Genomic DNA, 25,813 nt, shown 5'->3' with positions numbered 1-25,813 from the left:
AGACAAAAGAACGGCTCTGACTGTAATCAGCAAGAGATTAGAGTACGGGCTATGGCACTGGGCAGCTGAGGTCATATTCCCTCTCTGTATTTTCCCCAAGAGGGTGTGGTGGGTTTTTCCTGCAGGCTTTTAAATGCTAGGAAAAAGGGAGGCATGAAGGAAGAGAAATATCAGCATGAGAAAAGGGCAGTGACTTTACCTGCAAGCTGACATCAGACTCAGATAGTGGCACAGAGTTGGGAAAAAGCCATTCCCTGAGTTATTCCTGAAGATAACATCAAACTGAAAAGGGCTTTTCAATATAGAATGAAATGGGCAGTGAGTGGAAAGTGGGTGTAGGAATCTAACACTTCAGAACAATTAATGGGTAGGATATTACCGGGCGTAATAAACAAAGATCCTCAGGTGAAAGCCGGAGCGAGAGTGAACTTCAAAGTAGGCTTCTAGAACGTCTAAGGCAGGGGTCTCCAACCTTGGCAACTTTAAGCCTGGAGGACTTCAACTCCCAGAATTCCCCAGCCAGCAAAGCTGTGAGTCACCTGTGCTTCAGATTTTTGTTCCTTCTGGCTGGGGAATTCTGGGAGTTGAAGTCCTCCAGGCTTAAAGTTGCCAAGGTTGGAGAGCCCTGGTCTAAGGCCACTGTGCCCATCTTAGATAAATAATACCAAAATAGCAGAGATATATGGCTCCATCAAGTCCAATCTCCAAATGAAGTGAATTAATTTTGGAATTACATGGTCAAACTGAGTCCACCTGGAAGGAAGAATTTGCCTGTCATCAAAATATCAGATCAATCTGAAGGCAACCAATTCAGTCTGATTATGGAAATCTTTGTCCAGCCCTAAAATTATGTATCTCTCTCTCTGTGTGAACTTTAGAGCTTCTGAAGATACTTGTGCATGTTGGAGAAACAGAACATCTGGATGCAAATGTCATGGTCCTTTCTTTCAATGCAGAGAGGACCACCCGCTCCTGTGAAAATGTGTATAAAAATTCCATTAAAAAAACTTTATGGGCCAAACCAACTGCCACATGCCAGACCATAATAGTTGAAAAACTTGCCTCCAGAAGTTTTGGGTGCTTCATCCATGGAGAATTTGAAGAAGAGGCAGGACAGTCATTTATCTAAAATGATATAGAGTCTCCTATTTCAGCAGGGAACTGGATTAGAAGATCTCCGAGGTCCCTTCCAACCTTATAATTTATGTTCTAACCAGAAGGAACAAAAATCTGAAGCACAGGTGACTCACAGCCCCAAAGACCTTATACCACACAGAATAGCATGGCTATTTGTGGGATTGGATTTTTCCCATCACCTCTGCTCACCCCACCAGTCCTAATACGGAGGACATACTCTGTATCCCTTCTATGGAACAATGTTTTCTTGTTGGACCTTGCATGGTATCTTTTCAGTGCTACCACCTATCCCATCGAACAGCATCTCTCTGGAAATGCAGATAACCCCAACCTTGTTAGTTTTTCACAAGGCATTGAAGGTCTGCTGTTTCCCCAGACATTTAGATCAGGGGTTTACAAACATTCTGCTGCTATTGAAGTGTTTCTCATCAATGCAGTTGTTATTTTAGCTGGGTGCTGGAGGTTGCATGCCACAGCTTTTGCATTTTAATCATTATACACCACAGGACTCATCATTGAGAAATTCACAACAGGTGGCCATATAAATCTTATAAACAAATAAACAAAAAAATGCAAAGCAATAATAATAACAGTAATAATGGCAATGTGTCTTTAGAAATATGCAACCAGATACCTAATAAACAGATGGTTCAACAACTGATCTTCCATCAGGTGCTCAAATAAAATATTGGCTTTTTATCCATTAAATCATTAACTATTTTGAAAGTATATGATTATTACATTAACACCCCCTTGGAGCCCCTCAAGATGGTTATCAATTTCACAGAAATTCAAACAATAAAGTATCCATGGTACAGATTGAAACCCCCTCCCACATAAAACACAAAGCAGAAAATCTAAAAACAACAATAAAACAATGTAGAAAAACTGTCATCAGGTCTGGAAGAGTTCTATCTTTAACTTCTTTCAAAAGATAGCTAAAGTCAGGGCTAATAAAATTTGTAATGGGAGGCCATCCCAGAGGCCAACAACAGTTTAGAAAAGTTGTCCTGAAGAGAGATCATTGGAGCTGCCCAAACATCTCCCTTCCCCCCCAAAATAACTCATTCTTGCTAAGGTAAGTTTTAATTGGTTTTCTCCTGTTGAGACCTTTACAGTCTCTTGAACAACAGGATTTCAACAACTAATCTATTACAACCCAGAGTAGAGAGGTAAAGTCAGCATACCACATTCCAACCCATCGATGATCTTACATAGTTTCATGTAGATATATACAGTAGTGGTTTCCTCAAATGTACAGTAGTGGTTTCTTCATATTGCATAAGATTTGCTACTTGTGACCAGTCTGGCATATTTACTGGTTAAATAATCTATTATGAGCTTCTTGACCCATTGCTACCCTCGCTGGCCTCTTGTAAACTTCTTAGTGTTACTTGAGAAAGGCTCTTGGATTTTGGCTTGGGTGTGTTCAATTCTGAAAGGCTTCCAGGTGAGCCTGTTATTGAGCAATTGTCTTGCCTCATTTGTGGAATTTTTTGGAGACATCTACAAGAAAACATCCATCATTTATAATTATCCAGTGCTTTCCCACTGCTTCTTCTATCTGAGAAAGACAAAATAGCCATGCCTTTTGACTGATAATGTTAGCAGCTCTCTGTCTGGAAGCACTCAGCAGCTTTTGCTTGGGCCACCTATGTGCTTCTGCAATTGTAGAAGTACTCAAACTTCCCATGAAATACCCCAACTTCCTAGTTACTTGCATTTGCTCACACTCTTTGCTGTGTTGGAAAGGCAGTGGTGAAAAGAAAGCAGGCTACACTCATTTCAATATTACTATTTGTTCCAAGGATAGAAAAGTATTTTGCACACACCCAGACTATAAATCAGATTATATAATGATAATAAATTGGAGAAATCCCAATAGCCTATCTCCTATGAGCCAATGCATCTGTCTTGGCCATTCCCTTTGTCCAACCGTTTGCATCTTCTTCCACTTCTCCTGTTTGCCCACTCTTTGGATGCTGCATTTGTCACCATGTGATTCAGATGATCAGTGTCCTGTTTGTGGGCTCGTCCTAAATTCCAAGCTCTTGTCTAATGGTAAGCAGACAAAAATGTTGGCATTCAGTTTCTTGGCACTTCTCTGAAGGAGTGTGGGGAAATATTTCACCTCCCAGTTGCAGTACAAATGTGGACCAGTTATTAGGTCACGGACACAAAGCCTGAACAAGCCCCCACTTCCTCCTATGGCATTGTGCTTAAGTGTTAACACAGCTGGTTATATTCCATACAGGTGAGCACTGTGGGAGAGAGACTACAGTGGGAATTTGGCAGTAGCACCAGTCAGATGCTACTTCTGAGCTACACTTGTGTTCTTTCCAGCCTCTTTCTTTTGTTAAGCATGTTGTTTGGTTTGGTTTTTAAATTAGCAAGAAAGACACAGAGGCCTGATTTGTGATTAGCCCTAATGGTTCAGAGAGAAAAAAGAAGAAGTTTGATTCCTGGGATATTCAGGGAGAGGGATCTGCAACATGATGAAAGCCCATAGACATATTATTAAATCACAGGTGAAGATTTCATTCTCCAGTCTTGCACCTTTTAATTGTCTTTTAATTGTAAATTAAGTCATTTGTTCTAGATTGTTCCCAAGTCACTGCAAAGCCACTTTTCCCATGGTGTTGAAGGCAGGATTGAAGGGACCAAGGAAAAATACCTTCTGGACCAGACATTTAAGCATCACCCTTTATAAGCTATTTATTTTTTAACTTTTGTTGATGATCAATGGGTTTTTTCCCCACATTGAGGTTTTTTCTTTTCTTTTGTATGATACTACTTTTCCCCTTTTATCCTTTCTAGGCATGTCTTATGAACTTAAGCTATGTGTCATCAGTGAAGACTGTGGCTGGGCACTACTTAATTTCATATTTTTCTTCAGAGGAAGAGAAAGAATCAAGTACTGCTTCTGCCCCCCCCACTCCTGACCTGTTGCTTTCATTTGTTAGACAACTGCAAAGGTAATTTTTGATTGATCGACTTACCTGGCATTTTCTCTTTGGCATATATCATAGATTATGAGACAGTAGCAAAGAATTAGAGGTTGATGCTTATTTGCTTCCATCAGGGGGTTTATCTGGAGTTTTATGGTCCAGATCTGGCAATCCCATTGATTTCTGTTAAAGAGGTACACAGCTCTTTAATTACTAGGGAAGTTCCTTTCTTTTCAGCTTTTGCTCTTTTTTTATGTTTTTTCAGTCTTGCATTGTTGTGGGCTCTTGCTTAAAACAAGGGTGCAAAATCTCTCATTAAGCCTGAAGGTAATGACCCCTGAGGCGTATGCCAATTTTTTAAAAATAAAATGATAGGATTTTTTTTTAATGACTTGAAAAAGAATGTAACACAAGCCTTTGCTCAATTAGGTTGTTTCATCCTTCATTCCCCTAATAGTCAGTTTAGTCTAGTGATTGAGGCCCCAGACTAGAAAGTAAGAGTAAGAGAGTATGAGTTCAAGTCCCACCTTAGCCATGAAAACCAGCTGGGTGACTCTGGGCCAGTTACTCTCTTTGAGCCCAACCATAACTCAGGGTTGTTATTCTGGGGAAAATAGGAAGAGGAATATGTGCTGGATATATTTGAAAAAGAAAACAAAGTGGAATGATTTTGTGACCCAACATGGATTTTGATCCTTAAAGTAGGAGATGAATGGATACGCTGTGATGTCAGTAAGTATGATATTGCAAAATGTTATAGAGTTTTCAAATTCAAGCTGGATTAGTAGTATACAATTCAGAGTTTTAAAAGAAATATTAGTTCTACACAGAGGTCCGGGAAAAAGAGAAGCACCGCAAAAGTGAAATGCTTTGTGGGAAAATACTAGATTTAGATATGGTAGGACAACTTTGAAAGCCACAGGAAACTGTTCTGAAGAGATTAATGTCCACTGGGACAAAAGTTTGGGGTATTATCTTGTTCGTATTTATAACATTTCAGTTACTGCTTTGAAGCTTACAAAAGCCATAAATATTTTTCATACCTTTAAATAAAATCATGGTGCTTAAAATTTGAAACAAAATATTGGGGAGCAGCTTTTAAAGTGATGCCTGGGGGAAAAATGGCCAACTGCAGTTATTTTTTATAAACTAAAAATTCTGTCTCAGTAGTTTGGGATATTGACCTGATGGCTTTTTTTCATTTACAATGAGTTGGTGGTAGTGGTGCTACAGGAAAGAACTGGAACCTTGGTTCCAGTAGTAGTGTAGCCTTGGTTTTCAGGTTGTACGATTAAAATATACCTGTCATGCCCTTATAAGCTGTTTACTGGCAAGTGATATGTTACCATTGATTAAAGAGTGCTAGGGTTCATTTAACTTTGATTTGCTTAATTCTTAAAATATATATTCTGATTTCTTTAGTTCAAAGATATTTTGAGTGGTGTAGTGAGATCCTCCCACAAGCTGATTCATAAAATAGCTATCCTGGGGGCCTGAGCAGACACAAAGCACCAGTTTATAAGAAAGTCCACAGTTTAGGCTGCTCATTTCCCCCACTCTACCTTCACCATTTTTTTCTGGATAGAATCTATCACAATCTGACCAGGGTTGTAGCAAGCCTGGAGTAGAGGTCTACTGCACTGCACTGCACTGCTCTTGCACGGAATGTATGTGGCTATTATGCAGGGATGGTTGCAATCAATGGCATTCTTTTTATACATCAGCATGTGATGTTTTCCACTTGAATGTGCCTTGTCTTCACCTGTCACCCAAAAAGGAATTGGCACCAATCAACATGCAGGTTGTGCACCTCCACACAATGCACAGTTGCGTTGTGTTTGCATTAGTCCATCTGCAGCCCTTTGCAACATCCTCTTACCCACCAATCCCTTTGAAGCAATGATATATAGGATGGCTACAGGCAGTTGCAGGCAACCCTAAATCAGCCTTAAGAAACAGCTCTGTGGGACACGGAGCCTGGGAATAGCCACTGCACTTCCATCTTTCACTGGTATTCATAGGGACCAGTGACAACCTATGTGTCATCATGCCATCACACAAAATCCACAACTTACTTTCTTGCTTTAGATGCTGGCACACAAAGTACATAATGACAACATTTGCCTGACAACATTATTGCACTGAGGGCAATCATTTGGTCATTATCATGGTTTGGTGTAGATCTACTAGCAGTCCTCCTTTAGTCTTTGATTTCCCCCCTCTTCCCATTATGTCCATAGAATTCTAACAAACATTCAACTAATGTTCATTCTCAATTATGTCAGTCAAGAGTAGAGCATGCATGTTCTTACTGAGTGACATAAAATATACAGGCTATCTAGGATTTGGTCATAATACCTTCCTTTCCTTTCCATTCCTTTCTTCTGCATTACCTTAAACCATTTACATTTAAGAAATTCAAAGCAGGTTTTCCTACCTCTGCTTGAAATAGAAAGGGTTACTACAAATAGGAACATACCTTCTGAAGCTTGACACCAACCCCACCACCTCATTATCATAGATCACCAAGAGCAAATCAGTAGCAATATGTGGTAAATGTTTAAATGTGTTGCTTCTCAGATCTTTAAAATAATCTTCCTCTCTGCCCATGCCCCTGCTTTACTTGTGTGTATACTTCTCATCTTTTGTTTCCTAATGGGGGGTAACCTTTCCATACTCTCCAGTTTGCTGCCCGTCGATTGCAAAATGCAGCCATTGAGAGTGGTACCCAGAGAACTAGGCTTATTTACCACTGGAAATGGCTTACAAACCTAACAGCATGCCAGTGTTTAGGGTAAACTAATGAGCAAGCCAAATTCTAAGAAAGTTGAGTTCTGATTATAGTAAGGGCAGAGAAGGGGCAAACAATACCCTTAAAGAAATTTTTAAGGAGAGGAAGTTTAAAGAATAGCAGAAACATCACTGACATGCCTACTCCAGTTATTCAAGGGTGATAGTCTAGTTTACAGGGAAAATGCCTCTCTATTTTCAACAGCCCTAGTGTGTGGTGCTCTCAATGAAACCTTCACTGTTTCCTGCCACAACTGTAGGCCCTCTCCAAGCTGGGTTTACCCTGGCATATGATCTGATGTGCTGCCAAACACCTTTGTTTGCTGTAGTGGGAGAACAATTCTGGAATGTGTTTGTCATTTCTATTGTTTTGGAAAGGAAGAACTGACCTCAGCCTCTTGAGTGTACCCCTCCCGTCCTGCTCATGGTTTTCTTCTAACTTCTCAATTTGTTTGATGGCTATTTTTGTGTCTGCTTTACTTGATGGAAAACCATTTCTGGTAGAAATGGTTCAGGTAGAAAAGCCACTGATGTTGTCCATCCTCAAAGATCAATGAATCCTGTTCTATATCAGTGAATATAGGACTGCATTCTAAAAAGCTACGAGTTCAACCAGTTGACTGCCCTTCAAAGAACTGCTAATGCCAAACTTTTCTTTTCAAATTTCACTGAATTCCCTTCATTCAAGATTATTCCAACAAAACAATACAGTATAAACATTAAATCGGAAAGCAGCCTTCCCTAGCTTAGTATCTTCCAGCTAGGATTTGGCCATCTTAGCTTAAAAAGAGCATGATAAAAATCAAGTCCATTTGAAAGTTATCTAGTTGATGAGTACAGATGTAAGCATGATCATTATGTGCTGATCTTGAAGTTATACTTCATGACATCTGAATCAGGTAAGACTGTGCGGGTAGCGATTTACAGTCTGGATTAAGATCTAGGTTGGCTGAGGGCAAATGAATTGAGGTTGAATTCTGACAAGGCAGTGCGGTGTGGTTAACCAGTTAAAATATATGATTCTCGTGTCCAGGAATTGGGTGTACTAGCAGGACTGCACTGCTCTCCTAGATTAGCTTCCAAGTACTTTATAGAACCCTCCTACCCTTTTTTTTTAAAGCTAAAGCACAGGTGTCATTGGTATTTAGTAGTGTCTATAAGAGGATTCCTTTGGTTTGTGTTTAGCCCTTCAATAGCACATTGCAGGGTTAAACACAAATGGAACATCAGAGATGTGTCTTTCCAGCAGTTGGGCTAAATTTGTAGTCTGCCAGCTATAGTTTAGTTTAAGGATTGACACCGAGTGCCAATTCAGTGAACTTTACCCTGCCTCCCACTACCTCACCCCCACCCCCAAATTTTCATGCCCAAGGGCCCTTGGAACATAGAGCCAACAATGTTCAAACTAATTGCAGTTTTGGGGCAATCTTCAAAGTCAGCTCCCCATATTTACTTCCTTACTATCTATACTTAGGTGTTGCCCAGTAATGACAGTTCTCTGGGTGACTAACTATATGAGTAGAAAAATGCATGAAAAAAATACGAAGGATGGAATATAAACCTTGTATAAAATAGTACCAGTGAAAAACATCTTCATCTGGTGAACTAGTAGCAAAACTTGGCAGGACTTGTTGAAGTCCTATACTGTTTGTGGTATTTGACGGAGGCCTACTTTATGACTCTTAAGGAAAAGCCCATTAGGATCATCATATTTTGTACACAGTTTCATCAAATTAATATTTCAAGGAACTTTTTCAAATAGGCTAAGCATGTTACAGCATGGCTGGAAGGTGAGGCAGGGTGCCCAGGAATGGACTGACAGTGGCAATTACATTGGAAAGCAGAAAACAAGTGATTTCTAAATAATGACATTCCAGCCAGAATACTGGAGGTTTTTAAATATACAGCAAGAACTCCATTTCATAAAGAAAGTCTTTCATGATCAACTTCCAACATACATTGAGAACCTGTTGTCAGTTGGGTAGGAAAGAGCCTATGCCATTATTTTTGCATTTGCTGGGGGTAAATAAGAAAGAAAAGATGGAGCTGTTTAATAAAATAGGAAACAACAAGTTGGGGGAAATGTACTACTTGCTGTAACACTGCATCATTAAAAATGTAAGACTTGGTCATATGCCAAAAAGCTAAGGTTAGACTGAAAAGTTAGAATCCAACATTTCAGCACCAAACTTCTCTCCCTGGAGAGTTCATAGCCAGAGGAGATAGCCTAACGTGAACTGCTTCAAGGACAGGACTAGGAAATGAAGAATGCTTGTGACATAACTGAAATAGAATCCAAAATAGAAAATAATTTCTTTTTTCTATTTTTAATTATATGTCTTCCATAGGCTGATATCAAGCTGCTTATAACATGGTATTATAAGTTAAGTTAAATACTCCAAAATGCCTTCAAAGTATTTTCTTTAATATTAATATACATTCTGATCCTAACTAGTTTCTGCAGCTTGATATGGTTAGGGTTAGGGCTAGGAAAAGAAGAGAATTATGATGTAATAAGGGAAAAAAGTGGAGTCACTTCCTTATATATCTATTTTCTTTTTATTCTTTTTGTATTTTTTTCTTACTTTCTCACTTCACATTATTCTTTCTTCTTTTTCTTTTCTTTAATCTTACTTTATATTATTTCATGTTTATCTTTTATCTCTGTGAACATTATTAAGAATATTATGATTAAAAATGTCCATTTTGGGGGGAAAACTTCTTTTTCTTTCAGCAAATGCAGTAACTATTAAAAGCAGTGGAGAAGTTAACTTAAAAAAAAAAGCTTTCAGAACTTTTTAGTACCATTTCAAACCTTCCTATTGGCTTAGGATGATGTCACAGACATTACAGTAGCACATCTTAATGGCTTTTCCTTGTTATAAACACATTCCATTTCACATAGGCATTTCTAACAGTAGACTGGAGACAACAAATGAGTTGGATAAACTTATTTGGTCTTCAATTCCACTTTCAGATTCCTACCTAACATTTCAGGCTTGGCAACCTTCAGTTTTAAATATTTACCTGTAGTCTTGGAGAACTTAGATTTCTCTTCTTTTAAAAATTCTTTACATGTTTTAATTTATGTTTTCATCAAATCTGGTTAATAAAGAGAAAAACTGGTAAATAAATTTTATATTTGTTATTTTTTTTGCCATTTATCTATTTCTGCCTTTAGTTATTTGCTTATTTTATTTGCAGGTCACCCATTCCCACGGGCTCTGGCCACTAGTACTATAAAGATATATTTAGTTCAGAAAACTCCAAATATATAAATGGTTGTAATTTAAGAGGAAAAAAACCCACCAAGAAATGCAAATATGTATACCTGCAGTCTTTGCTTTCAAATCACAGATGGAACAGGCAGATCTTCAAAGTTTTTCAAAAGGCTAAAAGATATGAATTTGATTGAATTTCTGCTGGGAGATAATTCCAAACAGTAGCAGTGACTATTGACAATGCCTTCTTCTGAGGTCCTGACAATCCTGTAAGGTTGGAAGCCAGACAGAATTGGCCCTTTTGGGTGAGCAGATAAATATAGGAAAAAATGTCCTTTCTGATGAACAGATCTAGAGCTATATAGGGCCTTAAAAAATAACAAACAGCACCATGAATCTGATTGGACATTTTGGAATTATTTCATCATTGCCCATGCTGTCAGCTTCTGTATCAATTGTAGCTTTCAGAAGTTTTTCAATGACAATTCCATGTATTACAATAATTTAAATGAGAGATGACTGGTGTAATGAATGAGTGTGAGCCAGGCTTCCTGGTCAGGGAAAGTTGTGACTCATACACAGTTGTGCAAAAGCTCTCTTAACCACAGCATTGGAGAAAGAAATAAAGCAGCTTAAAACTGTCCAGTTGAAAGGAAACTTCTTGAGCAGGAGACATCTGATAGTTTCTTTTAAAGGGATAGAAACACCTCTTCACTCAGTTACCCAGAACAAATTCTCATATCTGATTGTTTCTAGAGTAATAATTATTGATTTCAACAGAATCTTGCAGATCACAAAGATAACTCCACCCTCGCTTGCCCAAAGACTGTGTCTGGTGCTAAACCTGAAACCTGTATAGGCTGATTTCCAAAAGAGGAACTTTCTATTCTTCCTTCTTGGAACCTTTCAGTAAGGAAGGCTAAGTCTGCCGTCTCATCCATTTATGGATGAGGAAAGATCTTATTTTAGAAAGATGTGGCATTTCATAGCAACAACCAAAACTCCTGGGTTCCAGGGAGCTGGAATGCTGGTTTTCCAAGTGAGAATAGAGAACTGGAAAGAGGGATTTCATAAAGATACCAAAATTGCCTTTCCTAAACATGATTTGCTCTGAATCTTTCAGCCGGTACTTCCTTCCTCTTTTGATAAATTCCAAACTATCTGATATAGAAACGTTCAACCAACAGACCAGCCCTTTGGGCTTAATCGGTCCTTCAATCACCCTCTCAACAGACTATTACCAACCTATGTCCATACCTGGTTCCCCCATGAGAAATAGAGAGGCCTTAACAAAACTGGGATATCTGAAGCTCAGTTCTGGCTCTTACCCAAAGAATGACCCAGGGTTCCAGACAAAACCTAGACCCAGGGACATCTTAGAACCCCAGGGCGGGAAGCAACTTCTAAGACATCAACAATGGGGAAATCCCGCAACCACACCATCTCAGGTCACATTCTCATTCTAAAGTGATAGTAAACAAGACTAAGCCAGGTGTGGGATTCTACAGGTTCGCACCTATTCGCTAGAACCAGTTGTTAACATTCTAAGCAGTTCGGAGAACCGGTTGTTAGAAGAAATTTTTTACAGTTTATGGTCCTTCTAAATCAGGAGCTCCCCCTTGCTGGCATCTGATGGGTTGAGCCTGATCCAAGGTGAAGAAAGATTGAGAAACCATTGTGCTGAGCACTTTTCTAAGCTGCTCAATAAGCTCTCCACAGTTGATTCTAACGTCTTACAGCAGATTCAGGGGTGGGATTCTACCAGTTTGTACCTATTTGCTAGAACCGGTTGTTAACATTCTAAGCAGTCCGGTTGTTAGAAGAAATTACTGGCCTAATCCTGCAAGGAAGGCAGGAAGGAAACGTTCTGGTGTTACTTACAGAAACTGCCTCTCCGTTAACCCTTATTACATTCTTGGCAGGACTAGACTTCCTGTCTCTGGAGTTTTTCCCCCCTCCTTTGCTGGTACTTTGCCTGTGTGGAGTGACCATTCAAAGTTACAATGGCACTGAAAAAAGTGACTTATGACCATTTTTCACACTTACAACTGTTGTAACATCCCCACAGTCATGAGAGGCCAGGCGAGGATATGCGTGCCTTGATATGAGTGATATTGAGTTGGCCACACCCAGCCAATAACATCACCACCAAGCCATGCCCACCCAGTCACATGACCACCAAGCTATGCCCACCACCTAAGCCACGCCCACAGAACCAGTTGTTAAAAATTTTGAATCCCACCCCTGGACTAAGCTATTAGGAACTACACTCCTCCAAGTTATTCTAGTTGGCAAACTAGGAGTTCTAACAAGTATATTTCACATTAAATCCTATCCACACTTTCATAGGAACAAGAGAAATAGATAAATAATCTTAGGACATATTTGAAGGCACCTTACAATCAAGTTGAAGCACCTTGAATTCCATGGAAGAAATATGACCTATAAAGTCAATAAATAGATGCAGCTGAAAATTGTTAATACAAAGTAACTTGTAACAACTGCAGTGTAGATACAGAAACCTTAGGAAAGACTGCAGAATGAATTGCCTACCTAAAGTAGAAATTTAAGTAGCTTGAAATCTTTAACTTAAGGAAGAAATTGGCAAAAAGACAAACAATTTCGACTTTTTATTAATAAATCATGGTACTAAGGGAATAATTTAAATTTTTGAATTACATGATGTAATAATAGGCATTGATATGAAATTTAGTAATATAAACTTTTTTCATTCATAGAATAGAATAGAATAGAATAGAATAGAATAGAATAGAATAGAATACTTTATTGGCCAAGTGTGATTGGACACACAAGGAATTTGTCTTGGTGTAAATACTCTCAGTATACATAAAGAAAAGGTACATTCATTATGAATCAAGAATCATAACGTGGATTTCCGGTTTGCAAGGTTTCGGCAGCGGCAGGGATTCGCGATACTGCGCGATCCCTGCTGCGTTCGCCGCCAAGGTTCCCCTGACCCGTTTGGATCTGGGGGATATAGCTGCCCCGTAGAGGCAGCTGAAGACAGGGGGGATCCAGACAGGGGCTTGGGGGTGTCACAGACCCCCTCCCCAGCCGGCAGAACCCCCTTTTCCCAAGGCGGAGGAGCGGCGGTCAGCAATGGCCGCCATGAAGAAATCTGCAGCCGGACAAGCTGGTGCAGGAGGGAGAAAGTTGGAAGAATTACGAAAGTTGCTTTCAACCGGGACAAGGCAAGAGAAAATGCCCTGGAGGCTTGAAGGCTGCTAAGGATACATTGTTTCCAGTGAGAGTTACAAGCTGCGAATATTCTAAAAGGGAAAGTTTTTTTTTTTTTTTTTTTCACTCTCCTTCCTAACGTGACAGCGGATGGGAAAAATCTTTTTTGCTGTGAGTGGGAAGGGAGAGGGGAAAAAAAATTGGAGCAAAATTTGAAAATAAGGAGAAGATTGCCTAGAATTCTAAAGAGTTACTAAACATCAATAAGACTTCTAAAAGATATATAAGGGAACTTTAAAGGGAACTTTGTGACTAAACTTCAACCCCAGAAAGAGAAAGTGAAGAAGGAGAAAGTATTTAAAAGGAACAGCTTGTTTGGATTGTGTGGTGATTTTGGAACTTTTGAGAATTATTTCTTGTTAAGCCTGAATTCCCCAACGAGTGTTAAGGAAAACAAACTAAACAGAATGTGTAGCGTAGTCAGATAGGCAGACAGGTAAATGTGTGAGATAATTTTGTATTTTAGTTAACACGCAGTAAAAAACAGATACGCTTGTGCTATCAAAAATATAGTTTATTCCATTAGGAATTATAGCATAGTCAAAATAAACGGTCCATTAGTCATGTATCATTTCAGTCAGTCCAGTCGAGGATACTCAATTTGCAAAGTCTGTGTTGAATAGCCAATGTCAGTTCACTTACAATAAATCAGTCCGTATTATCTCTTCTCTCCATTGAGAAATCAACACTCCTTTCTCTCCTCTGTTCCAGTAAGGAAAAATGCAGTCATCAATCCATCCAGTAATTAGGGATCATTAAGCCAGAGAGAGAGAGCTGCAATTGACTTGCTTCTTTTATGGTGCTTTTACAACCACACCCTTAATTACATTCTTGTAGTTAAAGTTACACACACTTTAACCAATAAACCATGATAACTTATTTATTATTTTTACCCAAACCAGTTAGGGTAAACAATGTTATCCCTAACATTCTCCCCTTTTGGGCAATAATAATAATATAATAATAATATAACCATTTACACCTTTAAATCATAATTGTTACAACTCTCTTTAAATTTTACTACACCTTTAACTTTTGTAAACTGGTCTGCAATGTTTTCTTCCGTCATGCAGTACTCTAGTTTAATTAGACCATTTTTCACAGATTCTCTAACATTTAAGTATCTTAAATCAGTATGCTTTGATCTAGTCTTTACAGCATATTAGTAGCTAACTGTATGGCTGCCTGGTTGTCCTCATACACAATAATGGAATCTTTAACAGTTATACCCATGTCTAATAATAACTGTTTGTACAGAATTAACTCAGTGCATAGTAATGACAGACATGAAAATTCTGCTTCCATCGTGGACAAGCTGATATGCTGTTGTCTGATTGACCTCCACCCTATTAGTGTCTTACCAAATAATATAGCCATCCCAGATGTTGATTTTCTAGTGTTTATGTCAGTTGCAAAACTTGCATCTGCATAGGCACTAAGAATCAAATCACCTTTCGGCTCTAGATACAATGCATGGTGCATTGTTCCTTTAAGATATCTTAAAATTCTCTTTAATGCTTGCCAATGACATTGATGTGGATCATTATTAAATCGTGCCAGCTGATTAACACTATAAGCAATATCTGGTCTTGACCAATTGCTTATATATGATAAGCTACCAATCAAAGATTGATATATGGTCTTATCGAATTTGGGACTTTGAGCATCAGTTTCGCAAACTTCCTGACTCATTGGAGTCTTTGCCGGCTTACAAAGTTCCATTTTATACATTTTAATTAATTGGCAAATTTTATCTTCTTGAGATATTTTAAATCCATTTGTGGTTTTGTTAATTGTCAATCCTAGATACTTTTTAATTTCACCTAAATGTTTTAATTTTATCTTTTTGGCTAATAATGAAATAATCTCAGTAGCTTCATTATTGGTCTTAGTAATCAAAGCAATATCATCTGTAAATAATAACAATAATGACACCGTTCCATTATTTTCTCTTTTAAACATACATGGATCTGCTAAACCATATTTAAACCCTATATTGTTTAATTCTTTCACAATATATTGATTCCATTCATAGCCAGATTGTTTCAATCCATATAGACTCTTTTTGAGTTTCCAACAATCATTGCTATTTGCTTTATTATCATTTATACCAACTGGTTTTTTCAAATATATTGTATGCTGCAATGGTGCATGTAGATAGGCAGTTTCTACGTCTAAATGGTTAACTATATAATTCTTCTTAGCTGCCCACACTAAAGCTGCTCTTAAAGTTGTAGCCTTTAAATTTGGTGCAAATACCTCATCATAATCAAATGCATTTTGATTAAATCCTTGAGCTACTAACTTAGCCTTATAAGTAACCGTCTCATTATTTCCAGTCTTTACTTTGAATATCCATTTGCACCCAATGGATTTTTCTCCTGGAGATAATTCCAGTATTCTGACTTGCATTCTGGCGCTTTGCTTACAAAATCTTGCCAAATGTCCTCTTCCTCCACAATTAAAACACTTTTTAATTGCGTATGCAGTAGGTTCATTATCTTCCTTTTGAGGTTGCTCCCTCCTTAACTGATCTCAAGCCTTCTTCTGGCCTCTTCAATCAATCTGCCAGTGATATCAGTTAAAGTTAGGCTTTCTTTAGGTAAAATTTCAAGGGAAGTTACGTAGTCATCAAAACTTTCGTCTAATGAAGATAGAATTATGTAGACCTGGTGTAGTTCAGAGAAAATAAGCTCCTTCTCGTGCAGTTCTTGAAAAATTATTTTCATAGTATTCAAATGACTCAGCATATCACCATTCTTTTGGAGATGCGTCCGGAAAAGCTTCCGTGTTAGATTTATGTGAGCACCAACGTTATCTCGGACATAAATCCTCTTCAGTTTTTGCCAACACCCAACAGCTGTTTGCTCTCTGCGTATATGAACAAGTTGCTGATCAGATAGTGTTAGTCCTATGATGCAAAGAGCTTGTTCATTTTTCTGTTTAAAGTCTTCTATCTTTTGACTATCTTCCTCATTTTCAGGATCCCATTCCTCTACGTTTGGTGGGTTTTCAATTATGTTCCACAGACCTTCTCTTCGTAGAAGTAGACTACATTTCATAGACCATGAAACATAGTTTGTTCCATCCAGCTTGGATATAAGGGACAAACTTTGTAGACTGACTTGTGCCATGTTTCAATATATGGATATAAAACTATAATTAATAAAAACACAGCTGTCTGTTTACTGTAACGTGTAACAACACAAAATCTCACTTTTTACATAAACCTGTTTTTTATCCTAGTTAAACTGACTTTGCAGTCTCTGGGCCCATAACCAGTGTTAAGCCTATATGCCCCAACGAGTGTTAAGGAAAACAAACTAAACAGAATGTGTAGCGTAGTCAGATAGGCAGACAGGTAAATGTGTGAGATAATTTTGTATTTTAGTTAACACGCAGTAAAAAACAGATACGCTTGTGCTATCAAAAATATAGTTTATTCCATTAGGAATATAGTTTTCATCAATCCATCCAGTAATTAGGGATCATTAAGCCAGAGAGAGAGAGCTGCAATTGACTTGCTTCTTTTATGGTGCTTTTACAACCACACCCTTAATTACATTCTTGTAGTTAAAGTTACACACACTTTAACCAATAAACCATGATAACTTATTTATTATTTTTACCCAAACCAGTTAGGGTAAACAATGTTATCCCTAAAAGCACTTGGGTGGTTGTTTGGAAAAACTTTTTCTCTACACAATGGCATCACTTGTGGGTGGACTGAAACTTGTATATCAAAAATATGAAAAAGAAAAGCAAGAAGGGAAAGATGTCCTTGGCACTCTTTTTCAATTTTTAGAAATGGCAGTTTGTACTTATGTAAAGCTGAATGAGCAACAGGATGATGGGGACAAAGAAGAAGCCATCTTTGATGAACAAATAACTTTGGTCGGAGAAGGAAAAAAGAAAGAGAAAAAGGAAAAGAAGACTTTAAGACCTGGAAAAACAACCCAAAAAGAGAAGAATAAGGTGAAAATGGGATATTATGTTAGGAAACAACAGAAAGGGGGAAAGCAGAATAAAAGGGAGATGGAGAGAGGGGGTAAAGAGGACAAGGAGAAGAAGAAGCAAGGGAGAAAGGAAGGGATGAGAAGCTTTAATGGTGGGGAGCAAGATGTAAAGAAGCAAAAGTTTTTTAGAGATAATGGATAAATTTTTATTGAAAAAGGGATTCTAGAAAGGTACATAAGATTGCATTTCTATATTTGTATTTAGAAATAACTATAGAAAATTGGAAATAATATGTAATTTAAAATGTGATAAAATATTTAGTATAATCTAGTGAAATTTTTGTTAAGAAAAGGGGAGTACTGTAATAAAACAATAATTTAAGATATGTGATGTGGGGGGAAACAATTTTGGAAAGCATAAGTGTTCCCACAAAGGCATGATATTTAATTGAAATGGGTAAAATGTTTAAGATATAAATGATTGTTAATATTAATGATTAGACTATGTTATCCTAGTGAACTTTTTGAGAAATGAGAGATTTGAAGTAGAAGAAGGGGGAACATCGTAATGAAATAATGATCTATAATAGGTGATGTGGGGGGGGAATAACTATGGAAAATAGGTGCTCCCATAAAAGTATGTGATTTAACTGAAAAGTAATGTGCTAAATATTAAAGATATGAATATCAATATCAATGAATAGATTTGTATTGGTTTTGATAATACTGTATAATTTTAGAATGTACCAGACAGAATCCCAATGTAAGTTATGTGTTCTATATTAAGTATTATAAATATAGGGGAAAGAGATAAAGGCATCATACTCTATTTAGAGTACAGGAGAAGTTTTTTTTTTTTTTTAAAGAAGAAAGATAAATGGATAGCTGGAAATAGAACAGACAAAGAATAATAAATATTATGATTCGAATTGAGAGGAGATAAATAAAATAAAATTGAGAAAATTTAAAAGAGAGGAGAAGTTATATAGAAAATTGAAAATGCTAATAAGATATGGAATGGTATGTAAAATGAATATGAATTTGAATTTGTGTTTGTACCAAGAGTTTTAACCCGGGACTAAGCAACTTTCAGAAAAGAGATTTTTTTATGCTTTTATATTTTGTGTTTTTGTGTATTTATGTTTTGTATGTCTTTAAAAATTAATAAAATTTGTTCAAAAAAAAAAAAAAAAGAATCATAACGTACAACACTTAATGTTAGTCATAGGGTACAATCAACAATCAAATCATACTAGGAAACAGTCAAGTGGGAGGGGAGGGGTGATAAGGAGTGGTGAGAAGATTAAAAGTAATAGTAGTGTACACTTTTTAAATAGTTGAACAGTGTTGAGGGAATTATTTGTTTAGCAGAGTGATGGTTTTCGGGAAAAAACTGTTCTTGTGTCTAGTTGGTCTGGTGTGCAGTACTCTATAGCGTCGTTTTGAGGGAAAGAGTTGAAATAGTTTATGTCCGGGATGTGAGGGGTCTGTAAATATTTTCACAGCCCTTTTTTGACTAGTGCAGTATACAGGTCCTCGATTGAAGGCAGGTGGGTAGCAATTGTTTTTTCTGCAGTCCTAATTATCCTCTGAAGTCTGTGTCTGTCCTATTGGGTTGCAGAACCAAACCAGACAGTTATAGAGGTGCAGATGATAGACTCAATAATTCCTCTATAGAACTGTATCAGCAGCTCCTTGGGCAGTTTGAGCTTTATTTCATTCATCAGTTTTGGAAATATTTTTATCAACCACCTAAAATTTCTCATTAGTGACTGATTAATTTCAAACCAGTGAATATGTTGTTTGTTTTCAATGAGCTATTTAACCTATGCAAACCTGGAAATACAGTAATCTAATTGGTTATTGAAAAAGACCTTGCTTGGGAAAACCAAGCAAGGTTGAATTGCAGTTTTCAGTTTTAAGGGAGGTTTCTGTTCTGACCACAAAGAGGAAAAAGCTAATTAAAGATCCAGTTGTGGTTGGAGCTACTGTACCAGGAAATTGCTAATTAAAGGGCCAGGGGATGGGGGAAAGTCTCAGTGATATTTTGCTAATCCACACATTAACAGCACTATAATTGTATTTAAAATTGGGGAGAGCACACAGACTAGATCTTTTTTAGTTTTTTTTAAAAGGGGGAAAAGATTAGGATAAAACATTGATGAGATTTTTTAAAATCACTGAATGCCAATTCCAGAGAAAATGGTTAATATGGAAGGAAAAGAAATGATTAAGAAAAGTTAATTCTACATAATAATTTAGGCTTCAGGAAGTCCAAGGTATAGAAAAAAATATTTAACTATACTATTTGTGGTACATAGCCACAGTAAAATTAGAAAGGGTTTTTTGTGTAGATGTTGACAGTAAACTAAGATTATGTAAAAACAATGGCACATGTCCAGTGATATCATGATGCAAAACCACCCTTATAGACATGTGCCCCAATATCTGACAGAAATACATAAGTCACAATTTTGGTGTTAGACTTTATGACACACAGATATTCTTTTGATTTACTTTCCATTTAGATATTCACTTTATGGAGCAATTGAATGGGATTGTAGGAGCAGGTGTGGCAGAGGGATTGGCACTTTCTATGCCCCACTGGCCTCAGACTAGGAGTAAAGTCTGTGAAGAGGATAAGATTAATCTGTTTTATTTGAACAGAAGATGAACAAATATTCATTTTCCCCTTTCTTTTCTCTTCCATTGGTTTCACAGGATGGAAATACCCCACATCCCTAACTGTAACCCTAACTCTAATCCTTTACTAGGGTCATATAAGACATACCAGAAGGCTGTCAATTGGTTCTGTTTGAACATAAGGCTCTTCCAGGAGATCTAAGAAGTGTACCATTAAAAATAATTCTATTCTATTCTATTCTATTCTATTCTATTCTATTCTATTCTATTCTATTCTATTCTATTCTATTCTATTCTATTCTATTCTATTCTATGCTAAAGGAATATATTTACCTTGTTTTCAAGCCTTCCAAACCATTCTCAAAGGTTTAGATAATATTAAATTAATACTTATGGTGCAACTACTTGCTGTAGTGAGTATTTCTTCTCTTCAGTATTGTTTGCTTGAATCCACACTGTAAATGGCCTGGTCTGGTCCACAGAGACTTTTGTTTAAAAACCAATTTATTGTTTTGTCATAAATCATGATAAGCCTATCAACGTGTCACAGATGATATGTGCCTCTCTCTATAGGTACCTGGTGTTTCTGCATTTGTTGCATTTTGTTTTGGTTTCCTTTATTTTACTTTTAAAATAATTTATATGTAACTTTCTTCTGGGCAGCTCAAAATAATTCCTTCAAATTTACATGCCTCCCCTTGTGTTTTCATATTCACAAATGTTTATACTTCTCCATTTTGTGTCCATTCCAGTCCCTCATATTGTATTTTCTCCCCTATACCCTTCTCTTAAACAAACCCCACCTCTGATACAAGTGTCCACTTCATCAGTGTTACTTTCAGCAGAATTAGTTTCTTTTATCTCAGCCATTTGCTGGTTGATGGAATCTCTGATGCACCATGAAACTATAATAAGATGAAGGGAGAATAAAAAAGAGACTGCTGAACTGAGAGAAAAAAGGGCCAGGATAAATACAACAATCTAGCCATTCTCTTTCCCAGGCTCACATTTTTTTTCAATATTCAATTATTATTATTATTTTTTTGGGGGGGGCATGATTTTTTCAAAATGGGTGAATATAAGACATCTCAACCAAAAAAATAGGGGAAAATCTACATGAAATGTATATATAGATAATGAAAACAGTCTGGAAGAGATTCTAAACTGTCTCAGGGGCAGCCCTTACTTTGTGAAAATCAATATCATATTTAATTGTTTCCATCTAAATATATTAATATGCAGCCAGAATTGTTTTTATACATAGTTGAGTTGACTATTGCAACATCTTTTTTTTTTAATGGATCAACCTGGTATTAATGGATTGTTGTTTTGTGTGGTTGACTGAGTAGAGTTATTTTGGATTTTTTCTCTCTCAGCTACAGAAGAACTTTTTGTATTATATACCTTGAAAAATATTTTCTTTTTCAAACAGAATGACATAATATGTTATTTGATAAAAAGACCTAAATCCACACCTGCCCAATTATGGGCCTTTTTGTAATCTTTGTCTTATTATGTGCAGTTTGGGTTTACATATATATAAATTATACATACATATTACATATAAAACTCAGGAAAATGAGTTTTCCTCTGGGTGTGTTATTTTTACTGTAAGACTGATAAGCCAACCACAGCAGAATTACATATATGCCAACCTTCCAAACACAATTTAATTTTAAAATTGCAAACTCTACTGATGTTCTTCCAATCTATCAATCAAAATGGCAACAGAAATCATAGAACACTTACATAAACATTTTTTTCAGGTCAACTTTTCCTTTTCAACAAGACTACAATGGATATGTGAAAAACTAATCATACAAATATGAAACTGGAATCGTGATCAAGATTTATTAATGTTCTTTTAAAGTCAGAGATACATTCATCTAAATGTGATTAAGTCCACAGGTAATTTCCCAACTTAAAAGCTGGCTGTGTAGAATGCCCAATGACAAGTCATAGTTATTGATAGTCATCTTGTGATTCCCATTCAGTTATGCAAAATGTAGATTGGTTAGTTGTGAGGCAGGGATTTCTTTAAGGCAGTCATCAAAATCAAGATGATGGGTGCAACTGCATGATCAAAACTTCACAGATTTTAGTATATCCCATATGCATATAAAGAGGTGAACTTTTAATTGCACCCACCATTGTATTTGGTTTTACCCTATCTCCAGACACTCCTTCTGGGAGGAAAAATATAAACCGCTTTTCCTAATTTTTCAATTTTATTTTAAAACCCTCAAAGCATCAGGCATTTTAAAAATTCCAAACCAAATATTTAAATGGCAAAAAGTTTTGGCCAGTGCCAGTCCTATGTTAAGTTTCTTTTCAGGATTCCCATCTTACATTAGAATCCAGGATTGCATGGACCATATGGCTATTTCACTTAAAGCTAGTCTTGAGATCAATAACTTTCTGATGTCTTGGTGCCCCCTAACCAATCATATCTCTGGTGTCTTGTGGATAGTCTTGAAAAGATATGTCAGATACCTGAGGGAAAATTTCTCTCTGAAAGAACTGAGAACTCTGAAGTTTTTTCCAAATGTTCTGGCAACTGGATTTATTGTTCAGATAATTTTTCTGCCAAGGAAGAGCTGTCTCTGCAAGATTGTAGTTCTTCTCTTTGTTATTTTGTATATATATGCAGTTTTCTCTCCATATCTCCATAGGATTTGTAGAAGAAGAAGATGTAGTTGAGCTGGCCATTGTATCATTTCAGATAGCTTCTTTTGACTTGAGAATCAGTGACCAAAGGTTTTTTAAAATTATTTTTCAGTGTTTGGGGATGGAGAAAATCAGAGGAATCTTCCACACAGTTCTAAGGAAGACCTTTCTCTGTCCTAATTAGCTATCTTTTTATGATTTAACTTAAAATGCCTTAAGGACAAACCTTAATAATGTTCTCCAGTTAAAGTTGAGAGTTTTTATTTCAGGGTGTGATAGGAAGGGTATCTAGGTAGTGTTCTGGATAATTCTTTTATAAACAAATAGTGGATCTGTGGCCAATGGTCAAAGAAGTAGATTATCAACTTGAGATTCAGGTCTCAACTGCAGATATAATATGGAGATGGCATTGTGTAGATTGGATGATCTCTGACAAGACCTCACAGGATTGCTTGATTTCTCAGCAATCCTTGAGACCATCAATTGTGATTTGTTTTCAGCACGTATCTGAGGAGTACAGATGGCAGAGGCTATTTTTCATTGGTCCTTTTCTTTCTTAAATGAGCAGTTCAATGCACAGGTGATTGGAGGCTATTCAGGTTTGGATGGGAAAGAATATGTTGAATCCTATTCTTTGCAAGATGGAGTCGCTCTGGGTTTGTCAGGCAATTGATTCCAGAAAGGTTTCAAATTCATTCAGGACGGGATTGCACTTCCTTACACAGAATTGGCTTGCAACTTGGGGATCTTTCTGTATTCCTATTCTAGGAGGAGATGGGATTAGTGGTCAAGAAAGCCTTTGTACAGCTTCTAGATAACCCTTGTATGAAATTATGACTCCTTCTGAAGTATAAGGTTTTACTCATAGTCACTCATGCCTATGTGCTTTGGGCTTTTGCAACATATTCTACCTGAGATTGCCTTTGAAAAACATTTGGAAGCTACAGCTAGTTCAAAATCCAGCAGGTTGGCAGGCATGCCTTGATATGCTCATATCAAACCACACCTTCAAGATCTGTTCTGATTCCCAGCTACAATCCAAGATGCTGGTTGTCACCCTTTAAAGCCCTTTATGATTCATGGCCTGGATATCTACAAGGCTCCCTTTACTTTTTCTGCTCAGTAAGAACAAGTAGAATGACTCTCTTAGGCTTTGTTCACAAATAGCCATCAGGAAGGACCACGGAAGCATGACTTTTTAATCACTGCCTCCTCCTTTGAGATTACATTCTTCTGGATCTGTTCATTTTAAGAAAATCTAGTGGCTTGGAATAGTATGATTGATCCCTCTAGTAATAAAGGGCGCACTATTTTTGGCCATGGTTCTGAACTGAGTGATTTATAAATAAATGTAAAAACACAAGTAAACCAATCAACAAATGAAATTTTCTCTGTCTGTTGCCTTGCTGGTTGTTACCACTATTTGTCTCTTTTTGTCTCCTTTGTTAATAGATGGCTTTTTTGTTGTTGTTTTGATAAATTATTTGGAGGAGATACTGTATAAAGTGATGTCTTGGTCATGGGCTGACCTTACTTTGTTTAAACTTCTTATTCTCTGTGGATGGAGCATACAAGGAGTATCCAAGGTTAAAGAACATCATCTCTTTCAGATTCTAAACAGAAAATAGTGAATAGAATTTTAATTTCCCAACAATCCTTAAATTTGAGGTCATGTAATCTATGGAATATTTCAAAGTAGAATTATAAAAATATAATTTATAATTATATTTGTATTTATAATCTATGAAGAGTTGAGATACAGCCAAGATTAAAATTCAGAATATACCTGCTAGGAGAGTCTATGCTATTTGCTACTGGAATAGACTAAATTGTATGGGATATCACTCCCTACACAAAGATCTCTCTGGCAAATTGAAAGAAAAAAAAGGACAAGTACAAAAAATGGAAAGAAGGACATACAACTAAGGCAGAATATCAGCAGGTAGCCAGACTCTGCAAAGATGAAGTCTGCAAAGATGAAGGATAGCAAAGGCTCAGAACGAACAAAGACTTGCAACAAAAGTCAAAATTAATAAAAAAATGTTTCTTCCAACATATAAATAACAAGAAAAAAAATTAAGGAAACAGTCGGTCCACTAAAGAGAGAAGATGGCAAGAAAGTAACAGGCAACAGAGAGAAAGCAGAACTGCTTAACTCATTCTTTGCATCTGTCTTCACGCAAAAATAAACTATAGCTCAACTCACCAAAAACATAACTGTAAAAGACAGACCAGAAATAAAAGTTAAAATAAGCAAAAAAATAGTAAGAGAACACCTGTCTGATCTTGATGAAAAGAAATCACCAGGCCCTGATGGATTACATCCCAGAGTTTTAAAGGAGCTGGCAGAGATCATCTCAAAACCACTGCACCATATCTTTCAAAAATCCTGGAGCACTGGGGAAGTACCAGAGGATTGGAAAAGAGCTGATGTGGTTCCCATCTTCAAAAAAGGGAAAAAAACAGTCCCAGGAAACTATAGACCAATCAGCCTAACATCATTACCCGGGAAGATACTGGAAAAGATAATAAAAAAACAGATCTGCAACATCTAGAAACAAGTAAAGTATTAACTAGCAGTCAGCACGGGTTTGTTAAAAACAGATCATGCCAAACCAATCTTATTTCATTCTTCAACACAGTGACTAAATTAGTAGACCAGCAAAACACTGTGGACTTAATATATTTAGATTTCAGCAAGGCATTCGATAAAGTAGACCACAACCTACTTCTTAGTAAGCTAGAAAAAAGTGGAATAGATAGCACCACCACTAGATGGATTCGCAACTGGCTGGCAAACTGTACTCAACGAGTAGTCCTTAATGGGTCTAAGTCTACATGGAGGGAAGTAAGCAGTAGGGTGCCACAAGGTTCCTTCTTAGACCCAGAACTCTTCAATATCTTCATTAACGACTTAGATGAGGGAATAGAAGGGGAACTTACCAAATTTGCAGATGATACTAAGCTGGCAGGAATAGCTAACACCCAAGAAGATAGGCTCATGATCCAGATGGATCTTGACAGACTAGAACACTGGGCCATATCTAATAAAATGAAATTCAATGTAGAGAAAAGTAAAGTCCTTAGGCAAGAAAAACACTTAGGCAAGAAAAACCAAAAGTACACATACAGACTGGGTGAAACCATGCTCAGTAGCAATAACTGTGAGAGGGATCTTGGAGTCTTAGTGGAC

At 37.0% G+C, this 25,813-nt stretch overlaps 1 long non-coding RNA gene across 1 annotated transcript in view; it reads right to left on the bottom strand.

Moving 5' to 3' along the window:
* Positions 1–635: 635 nt before the first annotated feature.
* Positions 636–25,813, bottom strand: part of LOC148133289 (uncharacterized) — a 130,414-nt gene continuing 105,236 nt past the window's right edge. Inside the window, exons 2-5 of the long non-coding RNA XR_015746641.1 lie at positions 10,207–10,363; positions 9,903–9,977; positions 4,137–4,268; positions 636–3,192 (exon numbers count right to left, since the gene is read on the bottom strand). This is a non-coding gene — a long non-coding RNA (uncharacterized LOC148133289). The remainder of the gene's footprint in view (positions 3,193–4,136; positions 4,269–9,902; positions 9,978–10,206; positions 10,364–25,813) is intronic.

The sequence above is a fragment of the Notechis scutatus genome, chromosome 1 (assembly GCF_049901735.1).
Source record: "Notechis scutatus isolate UNSWTSFEM ecotype Mainland chromosome 1, rNotScu1.2, whole genome shotgun sequence".
NCBI classification, from domain to species: Eukaryota; Metazoa; Chordata; class Lepidosauria; order Squamata; family Elapidae; genus Notechis; species Notechis scutatus.
Note: the sequence above shows the minus strand (reverse complement) of the source record. Positions and strands in the feature narration are given on the sequence as shown.